This window comes from Balaenoptera acutorostrata, chromosome 14, assembly GCF_949987535.1.
Source record: "Balaenoptera acutorostrata chromosome 14, mBalAcu1.1, whole genome shotgun sequence".
NCBI lineage: Eukaryota > Metazoa > Chordata > Mammalia > Artiodactyla > Balaenopteridae > Balaenoptera > Balaenoptera acutorostrata.
Genome location: NC_080077.1, coordinates 33130391 through 33144918, shown reverse-complemented (window position 1 = coordinate 33144918; position 14528 = coordinate 33130391).

Genomic DNA, 14528 nt, shown 5'->3' with positions numbered 1-14528 from the left:
CCCTTTTGTTTGCACTTTTATTTTCCCAGAGTTCAAAAGCCGAGACAAAACAAAAAGATCTTTAAAAGCGCTAACTCTCTTGGATCAATTCATCGTCCTGCTCTGGGAAAGGACATCTCCTGCCATGGCTGTACTTGAAGGAACCAGCCATTTAGCAAAAATCAGGTCCCGTTGGTGAAAAAGAAGGAAAATCGAGGGACAAAAATAGGGATGTGGCTGTCACGTGGAGCGATGTCCAGACAGCTCTGTTGGGTAGCAGCCTTGCTTTGACATGAAGCAATGATATCATTGAACTCCACTGGAGCATAACATCTCATCTGCTTTGGGCAGTTGTTCATTCCAACTATCACCAGACCAGGAGGAATGAAAACTGGAATCGTCAACTAGAATACCTTGCATACTTTAGTCATCAAAAGGTTTACTGCCTAGATAGCTCAGAGCTAGGTGAATGGTGATACACCAAAGAAGCTAGAAGCCTTACCAAGAAGATAAGACACGTACATAAGCAGAATATAAATATAGAGTCAATTATAATGGGTGCTGTAAATAACACTAGGGGCTGAATTTTCCCACTCTCCTGGAAAGGAATGCATCTTGATTTGGAATCTGAACAAAAGATACAGTTTAGGTACAGAAAGAGCCAGAAGAAATGGGATCAATAGAATGAACTACAGGTAAAAGGTCAGAAATAAGCAAGTTATGTTTTGGGACCTGAAAATGGACCACACTGCAGAGAATGGTGAGCACATTGTAGGGAGTGACAGCAGAGAGGGTCGGAAAGATCGCTGGAGAGCTTGGAATACTGAGTTCAGAGTTTATAGATATACTTAAGCTTTGAGAAAGAAGTCATTGAGCTGATCATATACACCATGTTTTAGAAAGATTATTTATGCAGCTGAGCCAGATGAATTACAGGAAAGGGTGGTCTTTCTTGAAGTAAATTGCACATGAGAAGGAATGGTTTAACTTTTACTAAACATTCACATATGGACCAATTTTTCTTCATTTTAGAAAGATAGATATTTATATTAGTCTTTCCAAAAAATTTGGAAATAAGAGTTTTAATTTTTTTCATACATCGTGGGCAAAAAGGGAGTGAGATGTACAAAGCTAGCTGACACCAAGCAAGTGAAACACACCAAAAGGAACTGTCAGTATACATTAAGCTAAGCCATATGAAATTGCCATTTTTGTACATACAAGAGTCTAAGATCAGTAATTTCTTATAGTTGAACTTACTGATTGAACCTTGATTTTCTGAAAACTACTAATAAATCTTGGTTGGTTCCTTTTGTTCAGCAAAACTTATCAGACGTCTCTGTGATTCACACCACCTCCAAAATTTGAGGGAGAGGAGAAGTGGGGAGCACAGTAATAGTCATTTAAATTTTTTGTTTTTACACTTATAAAGAAAATAAACAGCAATCTATCTGAGAGGTTTAATTAAATTAATGAACAAAAAATAGCAGTGAATCAGAGTTTCAGGTCTTTTGGGACTTTTGAGTCACAAACACCCAGGTCTTTTGGCTTTTGAGTCCGACTTCTGTGGCATCCTTGCTTCTTCCTAGTTGACTGTCAAAGCTTATGGATCAGCAACATGAACTACATCCTCTGGGTTCTGGCCAGAGAGGGTAACTGTGAGCTGTGCTGTCAACTTTTATCAAAAACTGAATCTGTAACTGAGAAGACTCTTCCAGAATTAATCTATAAATTCCAATTAATATTTAAATGTGTTTATATACTGTTACTTACTATGGTACTGGTACTGGATAAATAGACAGAAAGAGCTAGAAATGCCTGGCAAAAGGACTTGCACTCCCAGATGTTCAAAAGTATAAAATTATAATAAATATAAAAACATGGTATTGGAGCAAAAGAGGACAGATCATTGAAACAGAATAGAAACCTGAAAACAGAAATATATGGAAGTATTAAAAAGATGTTTTCTCAAGTTGGTGGTGAAAGAAGGGATCATTCAACAAATTTTGTTGGGACACTACCTCATACCACCTATAAAATAAATTACTTGGATGAGTTAAATAATTAAATATGAAAAATTAAATTTAAAAATTAAATGAATCTGAAATAAGTTTATAAAATAAAAATAAAAGATTGATAGATATGACCACAAATAAATGAAAAAGTGTATATATACATATATGTCACATAAAATTGTGGAGACTATAATAATTCCTTAAAACCAATAAAAAGATAAATATATCAATAGAAAAATAGGGACAGGCAATTCATGAACAAAATTTTAAGTAATTAAATATCTAAAAATGTGCCACATTTTGTGAAATAAAATAATTAAATTAAATATCATTCTTATTTATTCTACTAGAAAAGGTGAGAAAAAAGATTAGCAAGAGGTCTAACATTCTCTTACACATTGCTAAGGGAGGTATAAACTGGTACAATTTATTCTGACGTATTATTCTCATTTTATAGATGAAAACCTTGAAGTTTACAGAAGTAATTCACCTAAGATCTCATAGATGGTGAGGGGAAGAGTAGATCTGAACCCCAATCTATCCAACTTTAAAGGCTACTAATATACATCAAAAATCTTCAAAATACTCTAATGCTTTGACCCCAAAATAACATTTCTAAGAATTTACCCTGAGGATATTAACAGAATGAGCACAAAGATGTCTGCCAAAGCAATAGTTAGAATTGCAAAGAAATCAGACAAATTAAGTTTCAGCAATAGGAACTGACCAATAAATTGTGGTCATTTATATTTAAGACGGAATATGTAGTGATTAAAGACTGTGTTTTAGAGAAATAGTTGCGAAATATATATAAGTGAAAATAGGTTTAAAATAGTATGATTCAACTTGTACAAAGAATAAAATAAAAATAGAATAACACACAAAGGTAACACAAAGACTGGGAAAACATACCCATAGGTAAAAGTGATTCTTTCATTTTGGTGGAATCAATGTATTTTATTTTTTGATTTGCTACTCTCAAAATCGTTCCCATGTAAGAATGTTACTGTTATTTTCAGGAAAGTTAGGGTTTTAAAGATACAAGGTAAAAAGTGATATTTATAGATCATTGCTGGAGAGGCCTCAGTCCATCTGTTCTACACCAGAAAATTAAAAGAGAGAGCACTGGATCAAATACAGCCCGTCGAAGTGGTTTTGGTTCCTTTATTTCATTTTAAAAATGGAAGATTTCACCTATAAATCTGGAATCTTAGTTTCTTTTGAAAAATCAGATGTTCTTGCAACACTGGGTTCATATTTCTGAACGGCAAGAATTTGAGTAGAGGCAGCTCCCTTGAAAGAAGAGTAAGACACTCTCTGAGGAGGTGTAGGTTATAGGAAGCATATAGCAAGTTTGAAACAGGCTGGATCTCGGAAAGCTAATGACTGTCAGCTCTCGAAGGACGAAGGTTTTGAGAAGAGTGATAAATACCTATATATACATGTATATATATGTATGTGTATACATATATGTGTGTACATATATGTGCACAATAATTATCTTTGAATACACTTAGTTCTTAATTAACTTTTTGTTAAGTCCTAGAAGAAATAATACCTATCAGAAAAACATGTGTCACAGCAAACTTAAGGCGGAGATGATAATACATATATTAGAATTTAGGTCTTGAATCAAAGTCAAGGACGCAAAGCTTTGTGCTTCAGAAAGCCCTGGTATGTTGGGGCTTTTGTTTCCTGGTAACTATACTCTTGAAGTAAAAGGCACTTTATTGATCATAGACCCTGGCTTACTGTAATTCTTCTTACATAGCTCAATGGGTATGCAATAGTACAGGTGAGAACTGCTTATCTTATAGCTCTGTATGGTGGCAAGAACGGATGCTATTAAAACATTACAGTTATTAAACTCTTTCTTCGGAGCCACTCATCTGTTAGAGCACGTGACAGTTGATTTCTGCAGCCTCCTAGAAGGTTTAGCTGGTAGAGCCAAGCTGGGCTCTCTTGATCTGTTACACCAAGTGTTGGTCTGACTTTTTAGGTCCCTTCTGGAGGAAGAGGACACAAGGTGGAGGATCTTCTTAATGCGCTGTCACTGCAGCCACACGTGGGAGGTGTGGGGATGAAAAAGGCACAGGACTCTGTAGCTCTCCTACAAGATTTATACAGGTTGAGAGACCAACGCTCATGCTTCTGTCACCCCTGGGTTTCTCCGAAGACAGGCTGGAATGTTCAAACGTTTTGCTGATACCAAGCCACTCTTCCTAAAAAATTGGCCAAAACAGTCAAAGTGGTACCAATTGGTAGTCTATAGTTGACTGGCTAGTCTGAGTGTGTGTGCTTGAGTTTGTGTGTGAGGTGTGTGTGTGAGAGAGAGACAGAGAGAGAGAGAGACAGAGAGAATGAAACCAAAACTGAACAAGGGAGCAAGCCAGGCTAGGGGAGAGAGTAAGGAGGAGAGGAAGAGATTATAGTGAATGATAACAAATAAATGATAATGTTACCGAACCAAACTTGGGTCCGCTGGCTCACTCACAGTAAAGCCAATCTACGGACACCGGGTTGTGGTGAAGGCAAGTGCAGTGTTTATTGCGGGGCACTAAGCAAGGAGTTCAGGGCAGCTAGTGCTCAAAAAGCCTGCACTCCCCATGGGTTTCAAGAAAGCATTTTTTAAAGGCCAGGTGAGGGAGGGGTGTCCCAGAGTGTGTGAGCAGCTCATGCACATTCTCTAATCGGCTGATGGTAAGGTAACAGGGCTGTGTCACAGGGATTAGTTATCAATGTTTAGGCTCCAGGAGGCCTGAGGGCTATGTGCTCATGGTCATCAAGTAGTTCGCATCTTCCATTTGGTGGGGGGGTTTCACATCTCTAAAACAACCGGTAAATGTGCATCAGATAGTATTATCTAGGTACTTCAGAGAGGAACTAGAGCAGAGGATATGGGGCAAGGGTCTGTCCCAGAAAGACCCCATACGGTCCTGCTCGGTTACAATAAGATAATCATATTGGAAATAAAGATTGTAGGAATGTAATGAAGTTTTCATGTTAAACGTGGTAAACACGTTTTTAAAATTTGTTTCATGGTAAATTTGTAAAACTCTCCACATTTCAGTCTTAACTCTCATCCTATTCACTTCTACCCTTCTTTGATTGCATTTGAGAACAAATGTGGCACGCCAGAGTAACGGTGAGAGTACTTTGGGGGAAGAGGAAGAAAAATAAATTGGATTCAGAAATTAGGTCTTCCCCAAAAGATTAAAATATGAAAAAACAATCTATATTTCTGCAACCAGGCCTAAAACTAATTTGTCATTTCAAATTTCTTGGCATTTAGAATACAGCTTAAAAAATGCTTGCCTGGGCACTTGTTCCTAGTAAAATGCTAAGGAGAGATGCCTAAGTGAATTAAGCTGTCAGTCTGCTATTGGCTTAATCGTAGATTCATTGTCTACTGATCACATTACCCTTTTAATCCAATTGCCCAAATCCCCTGTTGAGTTATCCACATCAGGTTGTTCTCTTCCTAGTACAGTTTTCCATCCATTGTTGCAGAAATATTTGCAGTTATTCAGCACAGCATCAACTTTCCCGAGAAAGAGTATTAGTGGAGCTGTCACCTGGTGGCACCTGACAGGCAGACCAGGGGCGGAGAGTGGTAAGAGGTGTTGCTGAGGGACGTCTGGGTGCTGCTGATTACCTGCTTCTCTCTCAGTTGAACTCAGAATTCAGAATTTGATCTCAAAAATGTATTTCCCACCTTATCTAATATAAGAGTCAACCGGGGGGACTTCATGAAAATATTGATTCCCAAGCTTTTTCCCAGAAGATTCTGATTCAGATGGCTTGGGGTAAGTCCCAGTAATAAATATTTTGAATCATTTCTAGTGGTTCTTCTAATTAGCCAAGTTTGAGAAGCAATTGAAATATTCATCATGACTTATTTCCAATTTTTAGGGTGCAACAGGTCAAAGTTTACAAACCATCCTAACATGTCATTAGGCATAAATTATATCATAGAAAAACTTTTTAGCAATTTATAAAAATAATCATGTAAATATCACTGAAATTAATGCAGTGCTATTGTATTTACAAGGATTTTTCATAAAACTAAGAATGTAAAATAAATGTAGTAACCTCATTTTAAAAAATAGTTTTTGTTGTGGTTAAATATATATATATATGTATAAAATAAAATTTACCATTTTAACCCTTTTTGTGTGTGCAGTTCAGTGGCATTACGTACATTCACACTGAGCAGAACCATTACTATGATCAATCTCCAGAACTGCTTTACCATCCCAAACTGAAACTCTCTACTCATTAAATAATAACTCCTATCCTTCACCCTGATAACTGCCATTCTACTTTCTCTCTCTATGAATCTGACTATTCTAGGTACCTCATATAGGTGGAATCATAGAATATTTGTCCTTGTGTATCTGGCTTATTTCACTTAGTATAATGCTTTCTATGTTGTATTATCCTTCCTTTTTAAGGCTGGATAATATTTCTTTGTATATTTATATCACATTCTATTTATCCTTTCATCTGTCAATTGACATTTGGGTTGTTTCCCCCTTTTGGCTGCTGTGTGTAATGCTGATATGAATATGGGTGTACAAATATCTGTTCAAGTCCCTGCTTTAGTAACTTGATTTTCATGGTTTTAAATGTCAGAGGAATCATTCAACATACTCTGATTTCTTTCTACTTCATTAGCAGACATGTAGACCTTACATGGATCATCCAGATCTGGCAAAATCCTCTCATTTCCTAGATGGAGGAAAAAAGGGTTTCAGAAATGTTAAGGGACTTGCCCAAGGATGCACAGCTAGCTGAATGAGAATGCACTTTTTATCAGGCCCAGTAAGGCAAGTAAAATGAATTATATTTAATGAGACCAACCTATAAGGCACTTTCATCCTAAAAAAGACTAGAAGCCCTTGCATGGTGACAACTATGTCTTTTCAATTTTGTATTCCCTCTGCTGAACACTAACAACAAACACATAATAGGACACAAAGGTTATTGAGTAAACATTTCAATGCACAGATACACTAACATTTATTGTGTGAATTTGCTTTGAAGGAAAAGACATACAGGTTGTAAACACAAGGGCAGTTGCCTGTCTTAACCTAGAGTGGCCCAGCTGCAGTGTCTGGGCACTCTGGTTGCCTCCAATCTGTTGACAGGCGGTGAGAACTGACTTCTCTCTTTGCCATAGCTAGCATTTCTTCCAGGTGTACAGAGGCTCCAAACACTCTCATATTCAGCCCATTGCTCTCTAAAAATTTTTTTTTTCCTCTGTATGTCATGATGTGAAAAAGTTTGAGAAGCAAAGGGCAGTCTAGAAAATGGAGCTTGGAAGGACCAGGAGGAGATGGATATAGCAATGCTTCAATCATTACCTCTGACTGCATGTTCCTCTCCAGGGGACTGTGCCCAGCTTCCATGCCAGTCCAGTTAAACGAGAATTTCTGGAGGCGGGGTTCACAGGCATTAGTAATTTGTAAAGCTTTCCCAAGTGATTCCAGTGTGCATCAGGGCTGAGAACTGGTATAAAGCGAGGCAGAGAGAACAGACTTGCAGAAACAAGCAAAGACTTTGCCATGGAAACATTTTCTTTTTCAGCCTCCTCTTGAATTGTATGCCATCAACTCAAGAGAGGCTCTCCTGGAGGCCTGCAGGTGGGAGGTGTGAGAAGACAGTGCTCAGCAGACGCATTTCTTTGTGCATCTGGGGTAATTCCCAAGCCCACATTTCTCCCTCCTCACTACCAGCCCTCTCCCAAGTAGGTTTTGGGCTCATTGCCACTCGGGAGGAACATGGCAGTGTAGAAATCAGAAATGAGCACAGGTGTTCCTGGTTATTATAAACAAAATCTTGGGCCCTAAGGGAAGTTTAGGTACTTAGGCTTAGAGAGAGTGTCCTGGTAAAACACGAAGAGAGGAGGACTTTCCCCAGACTGGAGGGAGAGTTCTCTCGGGGATTGGGGGTTACCTCTGCCATCTCAGTAGCACTGACAGGGAGAGAGCAATACCGGGGACCAGCACTGCTGTGCTGTGAGTCTGCACAGATGTGACCTGGGAGGCCTGGGCCAAGTTTCGTGTGCCCAATCGTGGCCCAGATGTAATAGTGAGCCTCTGGACCCAAGGACCGTGTCAATGGGTGCAGTGGATGTTGTGATGGGAAATTGTGTATCGAACCACCAAAGGCCAGATGCCACCTGTCCCCTCCTCCTCAATATTTCAGTGCCCAAGTTATGGGATCCATGGCACAGGCCTAGGGATTAGGAGTGTGGTTGGTTGTCTTTCTCCTTACTCTGGTGGAACTGGGACCCAGAGCCTGGTATTTAATTGCTATGAAATAATGAAAAATTGATAGCTTACACTACTGATTTATTGGACAGAGGTTTATGCCTGTGTGCTGACACATTTTATATTAAGTAAGTCATAGGAATTAAGAGAAACAGGGGGTGGTAAAGCATGAATTCGGTGCACTGTAACATCATATTATGCTTCTATTATGACATTCATCACATAGAAATAATATTGTTTGATCATGAACCTGGGTTTTCCCCATTATATGATTTTTGAGGATAAGGACTGTGTAGTATCCAGCTTTGTATTTCTAGCACTTAGTACTATGGCTGGCACAGAGCAAGCCATCAATTAATTGGAGTAATAAACTGCATAGCTCCTTATGAGCAAATTCATAGCTAGCAAACTGAATAGTTAGTAAAATGCAGAGCTAGTAAAACGCACAGCTCCCTATGAGTCAATGAACTAGTATAGTAGATGCTATGCTAGCTAGTATAGGAGACGCTCAAAGAAAAAAAGTCAGAAAACATCCCACAGCGACAATTTTAATGGTTATCAAACTGCAGACTCTGAAATATAGACAAGTTTCATGGCTGGAGAAATTATTTTGTTCTAGTCGTGGTTCATAATACAAGTACCTGCTCATACAAATACTACCAAATGTTTGACAATAAATTGTGATCTGTTGAGGAGCCAAAGTTTAAAAATAAAGAATGACTCCATGGTATTATATCTTACTCATGTAGTAGAAGCTGTGATGCAGAACAGTGTCGATTAAATTACTAAAGAGAAGAATGCAGATTTCTTTCCACCAAGTTCCCTAAAGAGTTCCTAAGAACCTAAATGCTGAAGCGATTCCTTTGAGCCCATTGGATGAATGGTATGATATTGGAACTTTTTGCACTAGAGCATTAATGTCAAACCCAAAGGACTCTCTGGTGGGAAGGTTCAGCAGGCTGGGGCCAAGCAGGGGCAAGGGGACAGGGGACTGTCAAACTCCTACAGCCGCGCCCAGGACAGGGTCTGCTGTGCTCACGGCTATGGTGATGTTTGTCCACCTCTCGAGTGCAAAACCCCAGGACCCTTCCTGTTCAGCTGGAGGACGACGGCTCCTTAACAAATGTTTGTTGAATAAGCTGAACGAACAAATTCAGTCCTGGTTAAAGAAATCTTATTAACATCTTGTGGTCAAGATATAGAAATATGGGTTGGGTGACAAGATAAAAAGGAATTTTTTAAATGGGTGAATAATCATACCTGAAAAGTTGTGATAAGGCAAAATCAAACCTGGGGGAATATCTCCAGTGTCTGTCACCTCAATTCAGCCTGTAGTCACGTTCTATTTAAGAGCATTATCAATGACTTAGAAAAGAAAACAAAGATTTCAAAGACCTTAACAATTGTGTGTATGTGTGTACTGTTTTTATTTTATTTATGACTATAGAGATAACATTATCATTATAGGAAATGTGGAAAACATGTAAGATAGATAGAAAAATATTTAAACCCTATAATGTATATGTTTTAATATAGTTAAGACTATAGTACACAGTTATTTTTATTTTTTATTTCTGCCATTTCTCCTGCTATTAAAAAATTTCTCCACCTTATTCAACTTTGTAAAATATAATTTTTAATAGGAAGCATTTCAACTTATGGAAGTATAATTAGCCCACCCCAAATATTGAATGTTTAAATTGTTTCTGGTTTTGTGTGGGTGTGTTGGCATTAAAAATAATACTACAATAAACATCTTTATTCATGATGGCTCACAGATATTTCAAGGATTAGTTCCTTGACCAATTAAGGCTGGTCAGTCAAAGGTATAAACAGTTATAAGGTTTTTGATTTTTTTTTTCCAAATTGCTTTCTAGAAGGGATATCTCCCCAACTTCCCTACATAACAGCATAGACTAGTGCTGAACAAAAGAACTTTTATTGTTAATGGAAATGTTTTATATCCACTTTGTCTAATGTAGTAGTCCCTAGTTACATATGGTCATGAGGCATTTGAAACACAATTAATGTGGCTGAGGGAATAAAATTTTAATTTTATTTAATTTTAATTAATTTTCACTTAAATAGTTACATGTGGCTTCTGGTTACTGTACTAGACAGCACAGGGAGAGAGTTTCCGTCACTATGAGGAATGTATAACAGAACTTGTCAGTGTCCACCCATAACTTCTCATGTCTAACCATTATAGTGTGGGAAATGCTGACTTCCACTTCCCCGGGGGCTTTCTCTAGCAACTAGAGCCCATGATGCCCAAGGCAGGCTGCAAGCACAACAGTCTTAACAATAGAATATGGTAATTCTATTGAATTACTAATAGAATTTGGTGTATAAATACTCCTGTGGGGTTGGGGAAGGCCACTATAGATATCTCAGAAGCACAAGTTCACTCAGACTTCAAGAGTTCCCAAGCAGGATTAAGTTTGGTTACCTACTGTGGTGACAGGCTTGTTAATTCACCTTTTATAAGCTGTCTTACATTCCCTTTTTCATTTCTCCACTTCTATCCTCGTGTTTCTTTGCATCCAAGTTCTCTCAGTATCTACTTGGGAAACCAAAACTAAGAGTGCTACCAGTTCCAGAAATGTACCTACATGCTGAGACATGTATGTTCTGAGAGCATACAGTGAAAACTGTAAGACAATGAGGAAAAAAATTGAAGACGGCACAGATCAATGGAAAGATATACCCTACTTGTGAATTGGAAGGATAAATATTATTAAAATGCCCAAACAATCTAAAAATTCAATGTAATCCCTGTCAAAACACCAAAGGCATTTTTCACAGAAGTAGAACAAGTAATCCTAAAATTTGTATGGAACCACAAACAAACAAACAAACAAACAAACAAAAAAAACCCCCCCTGAATAGCCAAAGCAATCTTGAGAAAGAAGAACAAAGCTGGAGGTATCCCACTCCTGGACTTGAAACTATACTACAAAGCTACAGCTATCAAAACAGTAAGGTACTGGCACAAAAACAAGCACATAGATCAGTGCAACAGAATAGAGAGTCCAGAAATAAACCCACACTCATTTGGTCAATTAATCTACACAATAGAGGCAAGAGTATAAAATGGAGTAAAGACAGTCTCATGGACAGCTACATGCAAAAGAATCAAACTGGACTACTTCTTTACACCGTATACAAAAATAAATTCAAAATGGATTAAAGACTTAAATGTAAGACCTGAAACCAGAAAACATAGGCAGTAACCTCTTTAATATTGATCTTAGAAATATTTTTTGGATACGTCTCCATGGACAAGGGAAACAAAAGCAAAAATAAACAAATAGGACTACATCAAATTAGAAAGGTTTTGCACCGTGAATGCAACCACCAACAAAACAAAAAGGCAACCTACTACTGAGTGGGAGAAGATATTTGTAAATGATATATCTGATAAAGGATTGATATCCGAAATACATAAAGAACTCATACAACTCAATATAAAGTATGAGTAAATGGGCAGAAGACCTGAATAAACGTTTTTCCAAAGAAGACATGCAGATGACCAACAGGGACATGAAAAGACGCTCAATATCTCTAATCATCAGAGAAATGCAAATCAAAACCACAATGAGATACCACATCACACCTGTCAGGATGGCTATTACCAGAAACACAACAAATAACAAGTGTTGGAGAGGATGTGGAGAAAAGAGAACACTTGTACACTGTTGGTGGAAATGTAAATTGTTGCAGCCACTGTGGAAAACTGTATGGCAGTTCCTCAAAAAATGAAAACTACAACTACCATACAATCCAGCAATTCCACTTCTGGGTATTTATCCAAAGAAAATGAAAACACTAATTCGAAGAGATAGATGTACCCTTATGTTCACTGCAGCATTATTTACAATAGTTGAGATATGGAAGCAACCTAAGCGTCCATTGATAGATGAATGGATAAAGAAGAAGTGGTATATATATATACAATGGAATATTTCTGAATCATAAAAAAGAATGAAATCTTGCCATTTGAAGTAACATGGTTGGACCTGGAGGGTATTATGCTAGATGAAATAAGTCAGACAGAGATAAACAAATACTGTGTGACTTCACTTATATGTGAAATCTAAAAACGAAACAAATGAACAAACAAAACAGAAACAGACTTATAAATACAGAAAACAAACCGATGGTTGCCAGAGGGGAGGGGGAAGGGGGACAGACAAAACAGGTGAAGGGGATTAATAGGTACAAACTTCCAGCTATAAAAGAAATAAATCATGTGGATGTAACGTACACACAGGAATACCATACTATTGTAACAACTTTGTGTGGTGGCTGATAGTAACATTTCATAATGTATAAAAATATCAAATCAACTAGCAAATGTTGACACAGCATTAATTGTTATTTTCTTAACTGTGATTTTTAATAATGGTGTGGAGTGCTATTTGCTAAGCGGGGCCAGTTTGTATATGAAAAACTGGAACATATTCCAAGCTATTTAACAGAAGAATTAGCCAGTGGGGAGAGTAAAGAGAGCGTTTCACAGATGTGGCACTGGTCTTGGTTCATTCACTGTGATACGAGCTGAGCCTGTACTGTTTCTGATAGGCAAAGACAGGCCTGGCTGGAAGCTTTGGAAGAGCAGTCCAATGAGTTTGTCAGGCCACGAGGTCTGAGGGCACAGTCCTTCATAAAACTGACCTCCCTTCAGAACCAGCAGCAAGTTCAGGGGTCCCCAGGGACACCCTCACTTCTGACAAGCTAGCTACAAATTTGGATGTTCCCACAACCACTTTAGGTTCCATAATTCACTAGAAAGACTGACAGATCTCACTGAAAGTGCTCTACATATGATTACAGCTTTATTATGGCAAAGGGATACACATTAGAAGCAGCCAAAAGAAAAGACACACAGGGCACAGTCTGTGAGGGTTCCAAATGCAAAGCTCTCATCCTCAGGACGTCATCCCTTCCCTGTACTGAAGTGTGACAATACTCAGAGCATTGTTGACCAGGGAAGTTCACTCAATCTTTGGTGTCCAGAGTTTTATTGAGGGTTCATTATGTAGGCAAACTTGATTGATTCACAATAAAGACACTCCTATCACTTGGCAAATTCCAAGTCTTAGAAGTTAACTCCCAGGGACAAAGTCCCACCAAATCCTTGATGATAATGACAGTAATTGGACTGAAGTGCAGTGAGTCCATGGGCTCCATAATCACTGGAGACAAAGAGCATAATGTGTGGACCCAGTGCCCTCATCTCCCTGATCACTCTGAAAGCTTTTGGTTTCAAAGACTAAAATGGAAATAACAGGAGGAGAACTCTATCACAGTTCACAGCAGACCACAGCTATGGGACTCTTCATAAACTCCTGAAAATGATCTAAGTTTGCCATATTGCATGGCTGAGCTGACCTAGATGGAGGGCAGGGGAGATGTGAGAACCTTCTTTATATTCTACAACCCAATTTGCCCTTGAAGTTCCCTGCATCCAAGGGAGAAAACAGGCAAGGGAGGAACAGAAGGAGCAGGGGGCAAAATAGAAACCTTCCCTTTCCTCTGACTTCTGTCAAAGAAACAAACACCAGCAACCAAATTCTGTCTATTCATTTGTAAAATCAAACGGAGGTATTAGCTGAGTTCAGGGGGTAATTTACTTTCATATGTCACCTAGGGTTCATCTTTAGTATTTGGGACAAGGAGCCATGTCAGCATACAAATTATTCTTAGTCAAGTTTGGCCCAGCCTAGACATGGCCCAGGTTGGTTAGGAGTTTTGATTTGCATGGTGAAAACTGCTTGGAAAAAGAAACTGTCAACAAATGGATTTGTCATCTTGTATAAAGCCCCTGATTACTAGGCAGCCTTAACTTTCTGATTAGTTAATGATCACTGACACTTAAAATTTCAAGCTCAAAATGGAAAGGATTTGATTTAATTTTCAGATTAGCAAAAGTGTCACACCATCCTCTCAGCAATCTAGCAATGTGAATGAATAGCAAAAGAGGTCATCAAGGATTCTGAGTTGAATGGAAAAATAAATGTCAAACATTTGCTTGAGGAGAGTACTTCAAGATGGCGGAGGAGTAAGATGTGGAGATCACCTTCCTCCCCACAAATACATCAGAAATACATCTACGTGTGGAACAACTCCTACAGAACACCTACTGAACGCTGGCAGAAGACCTCAGACTTCCCAAAAGGCAAGAAACTCCCCATGTACCTGGCTGTGTGGCTGACAGTGTCTTTGTGCTCCAGCCGGATGTCAGGCCTGAACCTCT